This window comes from Sminthopsis crassicaudata, chromosome 3, assembly GCF_048593235.1.
Source record: "Sminthopsis crassicaudata isolate SCR6 chromosome 3, ASM4859323v1, whole genome shotgun sequence".
Taxonomy (NCBI): domain Eukaryota; kingdom Metazoa; phylum Chordata; class Mammalia; order Dasyuromorphia; family Dasyuridae; genus Sminthopsis; species Sminthopsis crassicaudata.
The window spans coordinates 183,558,222-183,579,445 of NC_133619.1; the positions used below are offsets into that span (position 1 = coordinate 183,558,222).

Genomic DNA, 21,224 nt, shown 5'->3' on the forward strand with positions numbered 1-21,224 from the left:
TAAAAAGCTATTAGAAATAATTCAGAATTTTAGCAAAGTTGCAGGATGCAAAATAAATCCACATAAATCCTCAGCATTTTTATACATTACCAACACAATCCAACAGCAAGAGATACAAAGAGAAATTCCATTCAAAATAACGATTGATAGTATAAAATATTTGGGAATATATCTACCAAAGGAGAGTCAGGAATTATATGAGCAAAATTACAAAACACTTGCCACAAAAATAAAATCAGATTTAAATAATTGGAAAGACATTCAGTGCTCTTGGATAGGCCTAGCGAATATAATCAAGATGACAATACTCCCTAAACTAATCTCCCAAACTATTTTAATAACCTAGAAAAAATAACAACAGAATTCATATGGAACAACAAAAGGTCGAGAATTTCAAGGGAAGTATTGAAAAAAAAATTAAATGAAGGTGGTCTAGCTGTACCCGATCTAGAACTATATTATAAAACAACAGTCACCAAAACCATTTGGTATTGGCTAAGAAATAGACTAGTTGATCAGTGGAATAGGTTAGGTTCACAGGGCGAGATAGTGAATAAAAATAGCAATCTTGTGTTTGAACAATCCAAAGATCCCAACTTTGGGGATAAGAATTCATTATTTGAGAAAAACTGCTGGGAAAACTGGAAATTAGGATAGCAGAAACTAGGCATGGACCCACATGAGATCAAAATGGGTCCAAGATTTAGGCATAAAGAACGAAATCATAAATAAATTGGAGGAACATGGGATGATTTACCTCTCAGACTTGTGGAGGAGGAAGGAGTTTGTGTCCAAGGTGAACTAGAGACCATTGTTGATCAGAAAATAGAAAATTTTGATTACACTAAATTAAAATTTTTTGCACAAATAAATCTAATGCAAACAAGATTAGAAGAGAAGTAACAAATTGGGAAAACATTTTTACAGTTACAGGTTCTGATAAAGGCCTCATCTCCAAAATATACAGAGAATTGACTTTAATTTATAAGAAACCAAGCCATTCTCCAATTGATAAATGGTCAAATGATATGAATAGACAATTTTCAGATGATGAAATTAAAACTATTTCCACTCATATGAAAGAGTGTTCCAAATCACTATTGATCAGAGAAATGCAAATTAAGACAACTCTGAGATATCTTTACACACCTGTCAGATTGGCTAAGATGACAGGAACAAATAAAGATGAATGTTGGAGGGGCTGTGGGAATACTGGGACACTGATGCATTGTTGGTGGAGTTGTGAAAGAATCCAACCTGTCTTGAGAGCAATCTGGAATTATGCCCCAAAAGTTATCAAAATGTGTATACCCTTTGACCCAGCAGTGCTACTACTGGGCTTATATCCCAAGGAAATTCTAAAGAAGGGAAAGGGACCTGTATGTGCCAAAATGTTTGTGGCAGCCCTTTTTGTAGTGGCTAGAAGCTGGAAGATGAATGGATGTCCATCAATTGGAGAATGGTTGGGTAAATTATGGTATATGAATGTTATGGAATATTATTATTCTGTAAGACATGACCAACAGGAGGAATACAGAGAGGCTTGGAGAGACTTACTTCAACTGATGCTGAGTGAATATAGCAGAATTAGGGGATCATTATACACTTCAACAATGATACTGTATGAGGATGTATTCTGATGGAAGTGGATATCTTCAACATAGAGAAGAGCTAATGCAATTCCAATTGCTCAATGATGGACCAAATCAGCTACATCCAGAAAAGGAACACTGAGAAATGAGTGTAAATTGTGAGTATTTTTTTTTTGTTTTGTTTTGTTTTGTTTTGTTTTGTTTCTCTTCCCAGATTATTTTTACCTTGTGAATACAATCCTTCCTTTGCAACAACAACAACAACAAAATTCGGTTCTGCACATATATATTGTACCTAGGATATACTATAACATATTTAATATGTGTGGGAATGCTTGCCATCTAGGGGAGGGGGTGGAGGGAAGGAGGGGAAAAACTCGGAACAGAAGGGAGTACAAGGGATAATGTAAAAAAATTACCTATGCATATGTACTGATAAAGAAAATGTTATAATTATAAAATTTAATAAAAAAAACAAAATAAAACATAAAAAAAAGAAAATTTGATTTTGCAAACCTAAAATAAATATATAAATAAATAAATTAGCAGAACCAGGAGATCATTAGAAACAGCAACAACAAGACTATATGATAATCAACTCTGATGGACATGGCTCGCTTCAACAATGAAATAATTCAAACCAATTACAATTCTTCAGTGACGAAGGAAGATGAAGACAGGCCTGTGGGAACTGACTGTGGACCATTTTCACTCTTCCTATTTATCTTTGCTTGTATTTTGTTTTCCATCCCAGGCTTTTTTTTTTTTTCTTTCTAGATCCAATTTTTCTTGTGTAACAAGATAACTGTATAAATTTCTATACATACATTGGATTTAACACATATTTTAATATATTTAGCATGTATTGAACTACCTGCCACCTAGGGGAGGATGTGTGGAAAAGGAGGGAAAAATTTGGAACAGAGAGTTTTGCAAGGCTCAATGTTGAAAAATTTACCATGCATATCTTTTGTAAACAAACAAAAAAATTAATGAACAAAACTTTTATTTTCATTTTAAAAAAAAATATATTGTAGACTCTCAAAATTGAATTAATTCTTTTTTGTTTTTCATATTAATTTTTTTTAATTTTTTAATTGAAGCTCTTTTGTTTCGAAACATATGCATGGATTATTTTTCAACATCATATCTTACAAAACCTTGAATTCAAATTTTCTTTCCCTTCCTCCCACTTCCTCTCCTAGATGGCAAATATTCCAATAAGCATGTGAAAATATATATTAAAATTAATATCTGTATACATATTTATGCAATTATCTTGCTGAACAAAAAAAAATAGAACAAAAAGGGAAAAATGAGAAAGAAAACAAAATGGGGGGCAGAGCCAAGATGGCAGAGAGGAAAGAGGTTTCTGTCTGTCCTTCTACTTTCAAACTAATTACAGAATTTAACCTCTGAATTAATGCTAGACTGGCAGAAACCATAAATATTGGGAGTGCAGCATATTATCAGCACAAGATAATTTCAAAGATTGCCAGATTGTTGTGGTTCGACCCAGGAGTGGCCAGGTGCAGGCAGGCAAGCAGAGCATGGAGGACAGTGTATGTTGTGAAGACACAGAGCAGTTGCAGTCTCTGTGGTGCAGTGCAGACTTTTCACCATGGAAAATTTACAAATGAAAAATTTACAAAATTTATAAGGAGGAATCTATATATTGTCCTGGTTGCAAGCCAATAGATCATCAGAGAAGTTATAAAACATCCAATACAAACAAAAACGGTAAATAGTGAACCCCAAATGCCAGAGTATCATAGAACCTGGCCATGCCCACCCAACACCAGAAGTGAGTCAAAACAGGCCCAGTGCAACCGTGGCTACTGTGTGGCAACCTATTGAGGTAGCTTGGAAAACCTCCTTTGCACTAAAAGTAGATCCTAATTTTTTTTAAATGAGTAAAAAAGCAAAGAGAATTCAAACTATATATAGTTGCTTTGGTGAAAGAGAAGAACTTGGCAGAGCTAAGATGGCAGAGAAGGCACACACAACTTTCTAAGCACCTCTCATGTGCTCAGGACCAATTATTAAATTCAGCCTCAAAAATAACATTTGACTAGAAAAATTCACGAAGATTAGAAGCATAACAACTTACTGGCCAAAGATAATTTGGAAGACTGCCAGAACAGGTTTGTCCTAAGGGGCCAGAGCAGATTAGGGCTAGCAGGAAAATAGGAGAAGCTAACATCCAGAGCCGAACAGGGTTGGGGATGATTTCTGTGGCTAGAAAAGTTATAGAGACAACTCTGCCACAGGCTGCCTGTTTTACCTTGACTACAAAGCAGTAAACCAGCAGAGAAATTAAAGCCAAAGGTAGAGGATACTCTAAAAATGCCAGAACCTAACAAGATCTGGCTATACCCACCCCAAACCAGAAATGATTCAGCACAGATCACAGCATAGCTGTGCAGTGAATTCTGCAGCATGGGGCTCTACTGGGCAGTCACTAATCTGCACAGCAAGGGGGTGCAGGCCAGAGCAGCCTCTAATCTGCACAGTGGGGGGCAAAGCCTGGGGCAATAGAACTTCTGCAACTTGACTGTGCTTCCCTAGGCAGAGCAACTTCTAGTACCTTGCAGGAATTCACAGGGCAACTGTTAATACCCACAGCCCCACAGCGGGATTTGGCTTGGGGTAGTGACAAGTTCACAACTCAGTCTCTAGCCTCCAGGCAGTCATTGATTCACACAGCAGAGTTCTTCCCAGGGCACAGTTCTGCTGAATTGGCCTGAGTCATTTCTGGTGGGGAACTCTTTCCAAGAGCACTCCTGTACCTTGCTACTCTTTGTACTGTCCATACACCTATCTCTGTTCTGCAGAGGAAGCTGCCCTAAAGGCAGACCCTACAAGCCTTTAAAAAAAATGAGTAAAAAAATCAAAAGGACTATCGATAGCTTCTATACAGAAAGAAAGTAGATTTTCAACCCCAAGATGACTAACAGTAGAGAGTCTCCAGACAATTGTTGGCCCCCAACACAAAAGGCTTTCCTTGAAGAGACTATTAAAAACCTTAAAAGAGAGCTAGAAGAAAAATGGGGAAAGGAAAGATAAGCTATACAGGAGAGTAACAACTTCCTGAAATGTGAATTGGAAAAGGTAAAAACTCCCAGGAAGTGCAAGGAAAAAGAATTTGCAAATTGGAAAAAGAAAATAACTCACTACAAAAAATTAGTGAAATGGAAAAAAAATACCATAGAGCAAAACAACTCATTTAAAAACAAATTGGACGTATATAAAAAGAAATAAAAAAAGTTAATGAAGAAAATAACTCATTAAAAATTAGAACCGAACAAACAGAAATGAATGATTCATTGATACATCAAGAATCAGTCAAACAGAACCAAAAAAAAAATGAAAATTAGAAAAAAAATCAGTAAATATCTAGTTGGAAAAACAACAAACCTGGAAAATAACATTATAACATTAATAATTTAGTGCTTGACAAACCCAAATACCCCAGCTTTTGGGATAGGAACTCAGTGTTTGATTAGAATTGCTGGGAAAAATGGAAATTAGTATGGCAGAAATTAGGCATTGACCCACATTTAATACCATACATTGAGATAAGGTCAAAATGGGTTCATGACCTAGACATAAAGAATGAGATTATAAATAAATTAGAAGAAGATAGGATAGTTTTCCTCTCAGACCTGTGGAAGAGGAAGGAATTTATGATCAAAGAAGAACTAGAGATCATTATTTATCACAAAATAGAAAAATTTGATTATATCAAATTGAAAAAATTTTGTACAAACAAAACTAATGCCGAAAAGGTAAGAAAAGAAGCAATAAACTGGGAAAACATTTTTACAGTCAAAGGTTCTTATAAAAGTCTCATTTCCAAAATATATAGAGAATTGGCTTTAATTTATAAGAAATGAAGCCATTCTCCAATTACTAAATGGTCAAAGGATATGAACAGATAATTCTCAAATGAAGAAATTGAAACTATTTCTAGTCATATTAAAAGATGCTCCAAGTCATTATTAATCAGAGAAATGCAATTAAGACAACTCTGAGATATCACTATCCACCTGTCAGATTGGCTAGAATGACAGTGAAAGTTAATTCAGACTGTTGGAGGGGATGTGGGAAAACTAGGACAGTGATACAGTATTGGTGGAATTGTGAATACCCCCTGCCATTCTGGAAAGCAATTTGGAACTATGCTCAAAAAGTTATCAAACTGTGTACACAAAGCAGTGTTACTACTGGGCCTATATTCCAAAGAGATTTTAAAGAAGGGAAAGGGACCTCTATGTGCAAGAATATTTGTGGCAGCCCTCTTTGTAGTGACCAGTAGGTGGAAACTGAGTGGATGACCATCATTTGGACAATAGCTGAATAAATTTTGGTATATGAATATTATGGAATATTATTGTTCTGTAAGAAATGATTTCAGAAAGGCCTGGAGAGACTTACATGAACTGATGCTGAGTGAAATGAGCAGGACAAGGAGATCATTATATACTTCAACAACAATACTATATGATGATCAATTCTGATGGATGTAGTCCTCTTCAACAATGAAATGAACCAAATCAGTTCCAATAGAGCAGTAATGAACTGAACCATCTACACCCAGCAAAAGAACACTGGGAGATGACTGTGAACCACTACAAAGAATTCCCAATCCCTCTATTTTTGTCCACCTGCATTTTTTGACTTCCTTCACATGCTAATTATACACTATTTCAAAGTATGATTATTTTTGTATAGCAAAATAACTCTTTTGACATGTATACATATATTGTATTTAACTTCATATTTAAAATATTTAACATGTATTGGTTAACCTGCCATTTGGGGGAAGGGGTGGAGGGAAGGAGGGGAAATGTTGGAAGAAAAGGTTTTGCAATTGTCAATGCTGAAAAATTACCTATACATATATCATGTAATTAAAAAGGTATAATAAAAAATAAAAATTAAATAAAATTAAAATTAAAAAGAAAGAAAGAGAAGAACTTACAAATTCTGAGAATAAAAGCAGACTGTCTCCAGATGAAAACCCAAAGTGTGATAAAACCTGGTCCCCACCAGACAAGGTTCTCCTAGAAGAAATTAGAAAGGATCATGAAAGAGAGCTAGAGTAAAAATGGGGAAAGAAAAGGAAAACTTTAGAAGAGGGTTTGGAAAGGGCATATAACTCATTAAAAGATAGACTGACAAAATGGAAAAAGAAAACAATTCCCTGAAAAACAGATTTTGTGAAATGGGAAAGGAAAATAACTCCCAGGAAAAAAAAAAAAAAATTGTACAATGGAAAAAGAAAATAACTCCTTAAAAAAATTCTGAAATAGAAAAAAAAAATTCCATAGAAGAAAACAATTTATTTAAAAACTCAATTGGACAAATACAAAAAAGAAGTAAAAAAGTAAATGAAGAAAATAATTCACTAAAAATTAGAACTGAACATATGGAAATGAATGACTTTATGAGACATCAAGAATCAGTCCAGCAAAATAAAAAAAAATTTAAAAAAAGAAAGAAAGAAAAAGAAAAAATATAAAATACCCAACTGGGAAAACAGCTGACCTGGAAAATAGATCAAGGAGGGATAATCTAAGGATTACTAGACTCCCTGAAAATCATGATGTAAAAAATAGCCTAGACATTTTTCAGGAAATCATCAAAGAGAATTGCCCTGATGTGCAGAAAATAAAGTAACCATTGAAATAATTCACTGAAAACCTCCTGAAAAAAACCCCAAAATTAAAACCAAAGGATTATTGTGGCCAAATTTCAAAACTTTCAGAACAAGGAAAAATATTACAAACAGTCAGAAAAATATAAAAACAAACAAACAAACAAAAAAACAATTAAAATACAGAGGAACCACAACGAAGATTACTGGTGATTTAGCAGCTTCCACATTAAAAGATCAAAGGGCCTAGAATCTGATGTTCTGAAAGGCAAAGGAACTTGGAATGCAGCCAAGAACTACCCTACTACATTGAGCATTTTCTTCCAGGGAAGAAGATGGGCATTCAATGAAACAGGTAAATTTCATTTATTTCTGATGAAAAGACCAGAGCTAAAGAAAAAAAAAATACCTCCAAATATAAAACTCAAGAAAGCATAAAAAGGTAAAAAGAATTCTTAAGACCTGTATTTCTATTATAGCTTTATGATTTTACTTTTATAATATAAAGAAGAAATGAGGTAGAAATGGGATTGTATCACAAAAAGGGAAATGTGGAGGTAAAAAGAGGGAAATTATATCTCACAAAGAGGCAAATGAAACCTATTATATTTGAGGAAAAGAAGGGAGGGAGTGAGAATTATGTCAATCTTACTCTTTATGTGGCTCAAAGAGAAAATATTAGACATATTTGGTTTACAGAGAAATTTCTCTCATCTTATTAAAATGTGGGAGGGGGAAGGCAAAAAGGGAATGGGTAGGCTAAATAGAAGGGAATGCAGAAATAGTAGGGAAACAGTATAAGAAAGGGGAGGGACTCTAAAGGGGAAGGGATTATAAAGGGGGAAGACTGCTTGAGGCAAGTGGTGCTCATAAGTTAAATACTGGAGAGAGGGGAAAGGTGAAAAGGAAAGAGAAAAGTATAATATGGGGATAAAACAATATGGCAGAAAATACAGTATTAGTAGTTTTAACCCATAAATGTGAATGGGATGAACTCTCCCATAATGTTGAATTGAATAGCAGACTGGATTCTACAGAATCTAGTAGAAGCCAGAATTCTACAAAATGCTGTTTACAACAAAGACATTTAAAGCAGAGTGATACTTACCATGTAAAGATAAAAGTGTGGAGCAAAATCTATTATGCTTCAAATGAAGTAAAAAAAAAAATGCATGGGTAGCCACCCTGATCTCAGATCAAGCAAAAGCAAAAAATTATCTAATTTTCTTGTGTAGGAAGATAACTGTATAAATATATATATATATATATATATATATATATATATATATATATATATATATATATATATATATATATATATATATATATATATATATATATATATATATATATATATTGGATTTAACATATATTTTACCATTTAACATGTATTGGACTACTTGCCATCTAAGGGAGGTAGTGGGGGGAAGGAGAGAAAAATTTGGAATAGAAAGTTTTAAAAAAGATAAGGAAGGAAACTGTATTTGGCTAAAGGGTACCATAGATAATGAAGCAATATCAATACTAAATGGTATAGCATGGAAATTCCTAAAGGAGAAGTTGAGAACTAACTGAAAGAAGAAATAGACAGCAAAACTATAATTGTAGAAGATCTCAACCTTGCACTCTCAGAACTAGATAAATCAAACAATAATAAAAAAAAATAAGAAAGAAGTTAAAGAGGTAAATAGAATACTAATAGATCTTTGGAGAATACTGAATGGAGACCAAAAGGAATACACATTCTTTGTGGTGGTTCATGGAACCTATATAAAAAAGTGACCATATATTAGGACATAAAGACCTCAAAATCAAATGCAGAAAGGCAGGAATAGTAAATACATTTTTTCAGATTACAATGCAATAAAAATTACATTCAACAAAAAATTATTAGGATTCTTACAAAGTACTAAGTCACTGGAATGGATAGGAGACAATTATTATGTAATTTAGCATAGTTGATCTGACCCTACACGGAGATGTTATGGGCCAGAACTTGAGACAAGGTCATGTACTTGGTTCACACCTTAAAAGGAGTTCAAACCTTTAAAGGAGTTTACACCTTTAAAGGAATTTGCTCATTGGTCCACACATGAGATTCACACCTTTAAGAGAGCATACTTTTAAAGAGCTCCCAGAAGCCCAGGGAGTACCCACAAGCCCATTCTCTGGGAGGATATAAGGAGTCAGGATTCAGTGGGGAGGGTCAGAGTCTGGATAGAGTCAAGGAGAGGGCTTCCTGGGAGAACTTCAGGGGACTTCAGAGGAGAGGACTTTGGGAGATCCAGGGCCAAAGAGGACTTTGGGAGATTCACAACTAGGATTGACTTCGAGGAAACCCACAATCCCACACTCTTGGAGGAGGAGTCTGATTCATTCCCATATCAACCTTCGTGCTGGCTGGAGACATTGGGGAAGATGAGAGGCTGAAGACATTCATACAAGAGCTCTTGGGAACCAAAGAGAGAAGAAGGCCTCCAGAAAGCTAGCCGAGCCCCAAGTGAAGGAGACAAGACTTGAAGGAGAAAATAAGGGATCTGGAGATTAGATTTGGGAAGAGACAGTAAAGTTCTTTAACTCCTGGCTGCATTTTGGAGTGATTATTCTGACTTGAAATATAGGCTGCCTCCAGAAGCCCCCCAAGAAACCTCCTCCCTGAGAATGATTACAATTTAGAGAAAAAGATCATCACAAAAAGTCAGGGAAAATTGACCAAAAAGAAATTGGAAATTATATAATCTCATCCTAAAGAATGAATGAGTGAAATAGCAAATCGTAGACACAATTAATACTTTCACCCATGAGGATGACGATAAGGAGGCAACATATCAAAATTTGTGGGATGCAACCAAACTGGTAATAAGGGGAAATTTTATATCTCGAAAAATGTACTTGCATAAAATACAGAAAGAGAAGATCAATGAATTGGGCTTGCAACTAAAAATGTTAGAAAAGGAGCAAATTAAAACCCCACGATCAAATACTAAACTTGAAATTCTAAAAATAAAAGGAGAGATTAATAAAACTTAAAGTAAAAAAAAAAAACTATTGAATTAATTGATAAAGCTAAGAGTTGGTGTTATGGAAAAAACACAATAAATAAACCTTTATTTAATTTGATTAGAAAAAGGAAAGAGGAAAATCTAATTGTTAGTCTTAAACATGAAAAGAGAGAACTGAGCACCAATGAAGAGGAAATGAGAGCAATAATTAGGAGTTACACTGCCTAATATTTTGCCAATAAATTTGGCAAACTAAGTAAAATGGAGGAATTCCTACAAAAAATATAGATTCCCCAGATTAATAGAAGAGGAAATAACTTACTTAAAGTCCTATTTTAGAAAATGAAATAGAACAAGCTGTTAATAACCCCCTAAGAAAATATCCCCAGGACCAGAGAGATTTAAATGTGAATTCTACCAAACAATTAGCTCCAATATTATATAAACTATTTGAAAAAATAGGGAATGAAGGACTTCTACCAAATTCCTTTTATAATGCAGACATGGACTGCTACCTAAACCAGGTAAGATAAAAACAGAGAAAACATTATAAACCAATCTCCCTAATGAATATTGATGCAAAAATCTAAAATAAAATAATTGCAAAGAGATTACAGAAAATAATCCCTGGGCATACAAGGAATGCAGGGCTAGCATTATTATGCAATTAGCATATTTAACTATATCAGTAACCAAATTAACAAAAAAATATGATTATCTCAATAGATGCAGAAAAAGCATTTGATAAAATCCAACACCCATTCCTAATAAAAGTGTATAGCAATAAATGGACTTTTCCTTAAAATAGTCAGTAGCATCTATTTTTAAAAATCAGCAAGCATCATATGTAATGGAGTTAAAGTAGAATCATTCCCAATAAGATCGGGGTGCCACTGTCACCATTATTATTCAATATTATGTTAGAAATGCTAGCTTTGACAATAAGAGATGAAAAAGTGATTAAAGGAATTAGAACAAATAATGAGGAAACCAAATTACCACTCTTTGCAGATTGGTATGATGGTATACTTAGAGAATCCTAAAGACTCAAATAAACAGCTATTAGAAGTAAACCACAACTTTAGCAAAGTTGCAGGATACAAAATAAATCCACGTAAATCATCAGTATTTTTATACATTACTAACAAAATCCAACAGCAATAGATACAAAGAGAAATTCCATTTAAAATAACTGTCAATAGTATAAAATAACTGTCAATAAGATAAAATATTTGGGAATCTATAAGAGTTGGAAAAGTCAGGAACTATATGAGCAGCACTACAAAACACTTTCCATACAAATAAAGTCAGATCTAAGCAACTGGAAAAACACCAAGTGCTCTTGGATAATAAAATAACAATACTACCAAAACTAATCTATTTATTTAATGCTATACCAATCAAACTCCCAAGAAACTATTTTACTGACCTACAAAAAATAACAACAAAATTCATCTGAAAGAACAAAAGGTCAAGAATTTCAAGGGAACTAATGGGGAAAAAAATCAAATGAAGATGGGCTAGATTTACCAAATATAGTATTATATTATAAAGCAGTGGTTATCAAAACTATTTGTTACTGGCTGAAAAAAAAGAATAGTTGATCAGTAGAACAGGTTCGGTTCACAGCACAAATTAGTCAATAACTCTAGCAATCTAGTGTTTGAAGAGGTCAAAGACCCCAGCTTTTGGAATAAGAATTTACTTTTTGATACAAACTGCTGGGAAAATTGGAACTTAGTATGACAGAAACTTGGCATTGAGCCACACCTAACACAGCAAGATAGGTCGAAATGGGTTCATGATTTATTCATAAAGAATGATATTATAAATAAATGAAAAGAACACAGGATAGTTTACCCCTCAGACCTGTGGAGGAAGAAAGAATTTGTAACAAAAGAAGTAGCAGAAATCATTATTGATCACAAAATAGATAATTTGATTATATTATATTAAAAAGTTCTTGTACAAACAAAATTAATGCTGGCAATATTAGAAGGGAAGTAGTAAATTGGGAAACATTTTTACATTCAAAGGTACTGATACAGGTCTCATGTCTAAAATATAGAGAATTAACTCAACTTTATAAGAATTTAAGTTGATAAATCAAAGGATATGAACAGATATTTTTTCAGATGAAGATATTGAAATTATTTCTAGTCATATGTAAAGGTGCTCCAAATCACTATTGATCAGGGAAATGCAAATTAAGATAACTCTGACATACCACTATACGCCTCTCAGATTGGCTGAAATGACAGGAAAAGATAATGACAAATATTAGAGGAGATGTGGGAAAACTGGTACACTGATACATTGTTGGTGTGGAATGTGAATGAATCCAACCATTCTAGAGAGCAATTTGGAACTATGCTCAAAAAAATTACCAAACTGCATACTTTATGACCCAGCAAGCAGTGTTACTACTGGCCTTATATCCCAAAGAGGTCTTAAAGATGGGAAAGGAACTCACATGCACAAAAATATTTGTGGCAGTCCTTTTTGTAGTGTCTACAAACTATAAACTGAATGGATATCCATCAATTGTGGAATGACTGAATAAATTATGGTATATGAATGTTCTGGAGTATTATTACTTTGTAAAAATGTAGGATGATTTCAGAGAGGGCTGGAGAGACTTACATGAATAGATGTTAAGTGAAATGAGCAAAACCAGGAGATTACTATATATGGCAACAACAAGACTATATGAAAATCAATTCTGATGCATGTGGCTCTCTTCAACAATGAGATCATTCAAACCACTTCCAGGTATTCAGTAATGAGGAGCATCATCTACACCCAGAGAGAGGACTATGGGAAATAATTGAGAACCACAACATAGCATTTTCATTCTTTTTGTTATTGTTTCTTTTCATTTTTGTTTTCCTTCTCAGGTTTTTTCTGTATGTCTAGATCTGATTTTTCTTTTGCAGCAAGATAACTGTATAACTATATATACATATGTTGGATTTAACATATATTTTAACATATGTAACATGTATCGGCCTACCTTTCATCTAGGGGAGAGGGTGAAGTAAAGGAGAGGAAAAAATAGAACAAAATGTTTTGCAAGGATCAATGTTGAAAAATTACCCATACAAAAGAACGACATCATGAATAAATTAGAGGAACATAGAATAGTTTACCTCTAAGACTTGTGGATGAGGAAGGAATTTGTGACTAAAAGAGAACTAGAGATCATTATTGATCACAAAATAGAAGATTTTTGATTACATCAAATTTAAAACTTTTGTACAAACAAAACTAATGCAAACAAGATTAGAAGGGAAGCAACAAATTGGGAAAATATTTTTACAGTTAAGGGTTCTGATAAAGGCCTCATTTCCAAAATATATAGAGAACTGACTCTAATTTATAAGAAATCAAACCATTCTCCAATTGATAAATGGTCAAAGGATATGAACAGACAATTTTCACTTGATGAAATTGAAACTATTTCCACTCATATGAAAGTGTTCCAAATCACTATTGATCAGAGAAATGCAAATTAAGGCAACTCTGAGATACTACTACACACCTGTCAGATTGGCTAAGATGACAGGAAAAGATAATGATGAATGTTGGAGGGGATGTGGGAAAACTGGAACGCTGATGCATTGTTGGTGGAGTTGTGAAAGAATCCAACCATTTTGGAGAGCAATTTGTAACTATGCCCAAAAAGTTATCAAAATGTGTATACCCTTTGACCCAGCAGTGCTACTACTGGGCTTATATCCTAAAGAAATACTAAAGGGAAAGGGACCTGTATGTGCCAAAATGTTTGTGGCTGCCCTTTTTGTAGTGGCTAGAAACTGGAAAATGAATGAATGCCCATTAATTGGAGAGTGGTTGGATAAATTATGGTATATCAATGTTATGGAATATTATTGCTCTGTAAGAAATGACCAGCAATATGAATACAGAAAGGCTTGAAGAGACTTACATGAATTGATGCTGAGTGAAACAAGCAGAACCAGGAGATCATTATACAGTTCAACAACGATACTGTATGAAGATGTATTCTGATTGAAGTAGATATCTTCAAACATAGAGAAGATCTAATTCACTTCCAGTTGATCAATGATGGACAGAAACAGCTACACCCAGAGAAGGAACACTGGGAATTGAGTGTAAACTGTTTGCGCTATTGTCTTTCTACCCAGGTTACTTTTACATTCGGAATCCAATTTATATTGTGCAACAAGAAATTTGGTTTTACACATATATATTGTATATAGGATATACTGTAACACATTTAACATGTATGGGATTGCCTGTCATCTAGGGGAGAGAACAGAGGAAGGGAAAGGAAAATTTGGAAAAGAAGTGAATACAAGGATAATGTTGTAAAAAAATTACCCATGCATATATACTGTCAAAAATTATAATTATAAAATTAATAAAAAAGAAAAATAACCCATGCATATATTTTGTAAATAAAAAGCTATGATAATAATAATAAATAAATATATATTTTTAAATGCAAATAAACAACAGCAAAAAGAGTGAAAATGATATGTTGTGATCCACACTAAATTCCCACAGTTCTCTCTATGGATATAGATGGCTGTTTTCATCTCAAGATCATTGAAACTTGTCTCCATCATCTCATTGTTGGAAACAGTTTGAACTAATTCTGATCCCCACTAACATATATCCTACAATTAATCATTTGGTCTTTGCTTGAACACCTCCTCTAATTGGAATCTTACTGTCTTGGGATACAGTTTATACTACTTTCAGATGCTTTTGATTTTAGGAAATTTTTGTCTTAAATTGAAATTTACCCCTTCAATGAATATCCTTGATTACCACTTCTACTCATTGGAGTGGCATAAAAGCCACTTCTTACTTCTTCCAAATGGAAGCTCTTGAAATAGGATGAATGAGCCATAGATTTAACACTTGAAGGCATAAGTTGTTGTCCTTGCTATGTTCTTTACCTTAGGAAAGTAATTTCATTTCTCTGGGTATTAGTTCCCTCTTATAGCATAAGAGGATTGGAAGAGATTATTTTTAATTTTCTTTCTGTCTCTTAATCCTATGATATTATGAAATGTCAGAAGATAGCTAATGATCCCTCTGGATGGTACAGTAGATAGAGCACTGGGCCTGGAATCAGAAAGTCTCATCTTCCTGTGTTCATAAGTGACCTTAAATCCTTACTATCTGTGTGACTTTAGGCAAGTCCTTTACTAACCTTGTTCCCTCATCTGCAAAATGAGCTGGAAAAAGAAATATCAAAGCACTCTAATATGTCTGCCAATAAAACCCCAAATAGATTAAGAAAGCATAAGACAAGACTGAAAAAATAACTAAATTCTAACAAGCTATTATATTAATAATACTTTAAAATATTATATTAATAATATATGAATGTATTAATAATTAATTGTTTTCATTAGCTGATATCAAATTAATAAAAATTAATAATTAAATAATGACAATTATATAATATTAATTGATATTTAATTAGTAAATAATTTATTTTCCAGGTTAAATATACATAGATGCTTTAAAAAATCTTATGATGTGATTTCTAATATTCTAACCATTCTGGTCATTTTTTCTAATTGTTTCTCTAATTTGTAAGTACCTTTGCTAATATAACATCTGGGCTACCTCCTTACTCCTTGTAAGGGCTTCAGAATAGCTACTTCAGGGGTAGCTTATGAATGCTGCTGACATATTTATTTATTTTTTAATTTTCAACTAGAGGTCATTAAAAAAAATGCAAGGAATAACATAACAAGGAAAAAAAAAACTACAAGAGAGCATTTCCTCCATAAATCTAGACAACATAGTCTCTCAAATATACCTCTCCCAAAAAAAGAAGTGTATATTCATGCATAAAAGGAATGTGTGGCTAGGTCACATGTGTGGAACGACAATTCCTATCTAACATTTCTGAGTTATTTCTCATTATTTCATTATGTAGACTCTTTTGGGGGCCATTCCATATTCCTGACATATAGTTTTATGCCTTCTGGACAGCCCAAAATGTCCCAGTTGTAGTTTGATAAGGCCTAGAACCCCTCCCTGATAATGACAAAATAATAGTTCCTTAGTCATAATCAATACATACCCAGTAATCAAATGGGGGAATGTTTTAGGTTTTAGATTATGTTTTGTGGAGTCCTATGTCTGGGAACAGATCAAATCCTTATGAAAAAGAAAATATTGAAGTTAAGATTAGTTATTTCCAAGGTTCTCTTTGGTTTAGAATGAAAATGAATTTAATGAAAACAAAAATGTAAACAAAAAAACAAACAGGAAAATAAATTAAAAAATGTGACCCACAAGCCTTCATTCTTGTCTTTAATATATATTATGGTCAGCAGCAAAACCTGAGTCTTTACCATTGTCATTCTGACAAGTCAAAAATTTTAATCTCCCTAAACCAAAAAAAAAAGTTTCATTCAGGATTGAATATCATCATACATATATTATTTGATCAGGACTACAATATGGGGGTAAAATAACCTATATACATGCTGATATAGGTATATGTACATATATCCCTCACTAAATTAGGAGATTTTTGACATGTTAACTTGAAATAGAAGTAAACCTGAGTTTTCAAATGTTATAATAGAAAATATTCTATATTGACTCATTTTATGTCTGTGAATCAATGAATACTAGTCACTAAAGAGTTATAAATACATATCACCTGGAAAGCATGGGAGAGAGACAATATTGAGGCTTCAGGTTCTTACAAGCAAAAAAATTACAGAGGATGATTATAGTAAAAGATGAAATGCATATGAGAGAAATAAAGGGGATATCTAAATATGATAAGGAACCAAAGGATGGCCTTGGCCACATTGATATTCTCATATTGTGAAGAGGAGAGGAAATCTCCTAGCACATTACTAACCCCTCTCCTCACTTTCTTGCTCTTCTTTCTCCTCCTCAATACCTACATTGATAAAATCAAAGCTCCAGTTGGGATAATTAAGATATAGTATGTTGCGAATGCATTCTACTAAGATTAAATGGTTTGAGGTATACACCAATTACACAATCAGTGATAATGCATATATGTGTTCTTTAATGATCAAACTAGCTAGAGTAAGTGCAGAGACATGTAGTACAGCCAAAGATCAATACATTTTTTCCATCCATAATGTTAGGGAGTGTTAAAGGTTAGTTCCCTGAACTTCTCTTTTTGAGTTGCCCCATTTTCCAGAAATACAGGACTCAGAACATGCCCTGAATTGTCAAAAACAAAGCTTCCCTAAGCTGACATAATGTGTTGTTTTACCTTAAGCTGGATTCTCTGTGCATGTTTGGGAAGCAAGACAGACACGGACCTGTCTGTGCCAAGCTGGGATAATGCTTGTGCAGCTGGGGTCCTTTGTAGATAATCAGATTTTCCTGTCATAGTCTAGTGGTTCCCAAGAGAAAATAATGTGGCATTTGCCAATATCTTGCTTCTCCCCTTCAGGAGGAATTACTGTATCCTTTCCTTCCAATGCCATACTTCTCCCTTCTTTTGTTGAACTCTCATAAATATACAAATTTCTTTAAGGAATTCTTTGGGTTCCACAAACAGGTCGATTTCTCTTGTAATAAATCTGGATTTTTACATAAATCTCATAACATTATGATTTCCTGTAGACAAGAGTCAGTGTGGACTATCTACTAAGAAAGAGATGGGATTTGCTCTGTGGTGGTGCAAAGAGAGCTGTATTATGATATCACAGATTTATGAAATATTAAAGTTTATACACACATATACATACATACATATGTTTATGTGTGAGAGATAATTGGGGGTGAGTGAAGAAACAGTCTTTGAATCAGAAAGGCTTAGATTTAAATTCTACTTTTGACCCACATTACTTCTTTGACTATGGCCAAATCAACTAAACTCTCAGGATTTTAAGTAACTCTCTCTAAAGCTGTAAGTGCCATAAAAGTTTTCATCAAAAGAAACAATTTCCACAGTGGTCGGTCCTCAAATCCATGAAATAATTGCAGATATGGATGCTCATCTGCCGAAATATATATGAATACAAACAGATACACAATATTCACAAAATATCAATTATCCCTTGGATGATACTAATTTTTAGTTCTTCAGAAACTGTACATATGATACATCTGTTTATATTTATGCAAATGCATAGATGTTAATATAATATGTATCTATGAAATATAAAAGCACACAGGTATATGCTGCATCTTTCCTAATAGTTAAAATATTCTAGGAAAATTTTATAAAATATATCCCATTGAACTAAGAGAATTATTACATTAAACTGGGGTGCAATTGCTTCCTTGGATACCAGCTATAGTTATAATAGAGCAAATGAAATAAGATTGCAAGCATAAAACTAAAACAAAAAGACAGAGAAGAAAATTTCTTCTGAATGGAAGGTTAATAATTGCCACATATTTATAATTACCAAGGGAGATATTTTGCCCCACATTGTATACAATGGTGATGCCATCACTTCTCTTCCTTTGCAAAATACATCTGTTTTTCACAAGTCAAACAGCAGCATTAGGTCCTTTATTGGCAATGTCTCTAAAAATGGGGACTGCTCCTTTCTGAAGAAAAAGTAATGCCATAAAAGGCAGTATTAAAGCTTAAGAAAATATTCCTTGAAGGATCAAGCTTAGGATGCATTGTTTCCTTAAAAGGATTCTTCTCTTATTCATATCCTACCCCCTCATCTACAAGACTCCTGAACACCCTGTGGAAATGCTCAAAGGAGAAATATGTCGGAACTCAATTACCTGTGTTAGTGAACCACCTACAGATATTTAAAAATATTCACCTCTCACGGGTACCTAGTATGAAGCAAGTGCTTTTTTATTTGTGTCTCTCATGCCCCATTAACATAATGAAATGGCGTATACCTTTTTTTTCACAGTTGGAAAAAGGCCCACATGGGTGATAAAATAGCCACAATAACTGTGAGCAAGTGGACAGGCCTTTTCACTGATGATCTAGTTCTTTAACTGTTTCATTCCTGCAAAAATTTCAAGGAAACCCTTATTCCATTTTTATTTGTGGTTAATAGAGAGAAAGATAATAACTAGAAGCTGGTTGTAGACAAGAACACTTTGGTAAAACTTATTTTATCTAAAATTTGTGACCTTGGCAGTCTGAGGTTTACATTACTGGGATCTCCTACAAAGTCTGGTTCACATAACTATTTCATTTGTCATGGAAGTGTTATTATAATATAGAAAATAGCAGCTCTGGAGTTAGTTTCAGGTTCCTCCTTTTAAACCTGTCATGCCATTCAAAAGTACACATGCATCTATATAAATGAACACATATGCATGTACACACTCATACACACACACATACACATACACACACTTACCAAATTTGCTTTATCCAATTTTCTTTTCTATCATTCTAAATAGCTAGTTACTTGGAGTAAAGTCAACTCTCATTATTCAGGGACTGATTATTCAATTTCTGGATTATTCAAGACTTATTTTGTGTTTTTCTTTCTTTTTTTTCCTTCTAGCTGCTTGCTTTTTGATCACTTTCTTGTTTAAGTTTCCTTTCTCCAATATAAAGTTATCTTTGCTATTTCATATAGTACATATAGTAAATATCTTTACTATTAAACATTCTCCTAACTGGTTTTCCTGCTTCCTTTCTCTCTAATTCATCTTTCAAACCATCATTCTGGGACTAATTCTCTACTTTTATTTATAATAAACAAACTATATTTGTAATTGGATTTATTTTATTCACTAAAATTATAATAATAATAATGACTTGTGATAATAACAAATGATAAAGAAACTGGTAATAATATCTATCATTTATATTTTAATTAAAGGTTTGCAAAACATTTTATAAATATCTCATTTTATCCTCAGAATAATCTGCAGCATAAGTGGTATTATTGTTGCCCTTTTACAAATGAGAAAGTACGAAAAGAGAGTTTAAATAACTTCTCCATGGTCATAAAGCCAGTAAATATTTGAGGCAAAGATTTGAAAGTAGATCTTACTGGCATAAGATCCAGTATTATTATTTAATTGAACAGTAAATAAATTAAAATTTCCCTCCCCCCCAAAAAATACTAGCTGGGTCTTGTGTTAGCTCTTAATTTTGCAAACATAGTCTAAGAATTTCACAAATTTCATAGAATCATGAAGAATTGGAAATAACACAATAATACCACCATCACTACCACCACAACAATGACTTAACAGATTTTGTATGAACTGTATCATACCAACTTTTCTTGAGAGTCTTTAGTGAAAATCACTAAATATCTTTTAAAACATGCATTGCCTGCTGGAATGATTGAAAGGCTATTCAAGATTTGGCACTATGTACTTTGCCAAAGACATTGCAGTAGATTTACTCAGTATGTGCTCAATATTTGCAAATATTAAAACTAAGGGAAGAGTAGCAGGGTGTGTGTGGAGGGAGGAAGGAGATTCAGTCAATACAATTATGTCACTCCACTTAAAGTATCAAGATTCCACACCCTAACTTTTGGCCAAGATGGCAGAGAAGACACACACATCTGCTTAAGCTTGGCAATTTCTCTCAGAATAATGTATCTCATGACAAACCTCAGAATGAGTGCGTGACTGAAAAATAATAATAATAATAATAATCACCAAGGGAGGAAATCCTCAAAATTCCCCAGAAAAGGTCTGCTATTGCTCGTGGGTGGGGATGGAATTAGATCAGATACATACTGAAGGCAGGCAGCAACACCACAGCAGGCAGAGTAAGGCAGGCAACTCACAGCTGAGCAGACCAGAGGGGGGTAAGGTGTGATCTCAGCTGAGTTTCTATGGAGAGAGCTTTAACACCTTGTTGGCTACTTTTCCCTGGCAGCAAGCCAGTAAGAAAGCAAAGAAGCTAAAAACACAGGGGGTGAAGACTAAACCCCCAAAAGCTAGTGCCTCTCAGGACTTGGCCACACCCAATCCGAATGGCTCAGCATTCTCTCAGAGTCTCAGAAAGCAGAC

General features: G+C 33.7%; 1 long non-coding RNA gene across 9 annotated transcripts in view; it reads right to left on the reverse strand.

Annotated features, from left to right (window-relative positions):
• Positions 1–21,224, reverse strand: part of LOC141560912 (uncharacterized) — a 506,908-nt gene that overhangs the window by 254,040 nt on the left and 231,644 nt on the right. For all 9 annotated transcript variants that reach the window (XR_012487892.1, XR_012487895.1, XR_012487888.1 and 6 more), the window contains exon 3: positions 6,577–6,658. This is a non-coding gene — a long non-coding RNA (uncharacterized LOC141560912). The remainder of the gene's footprint in view (positions 1–6,576; positions 6,659–21,224) is intronic.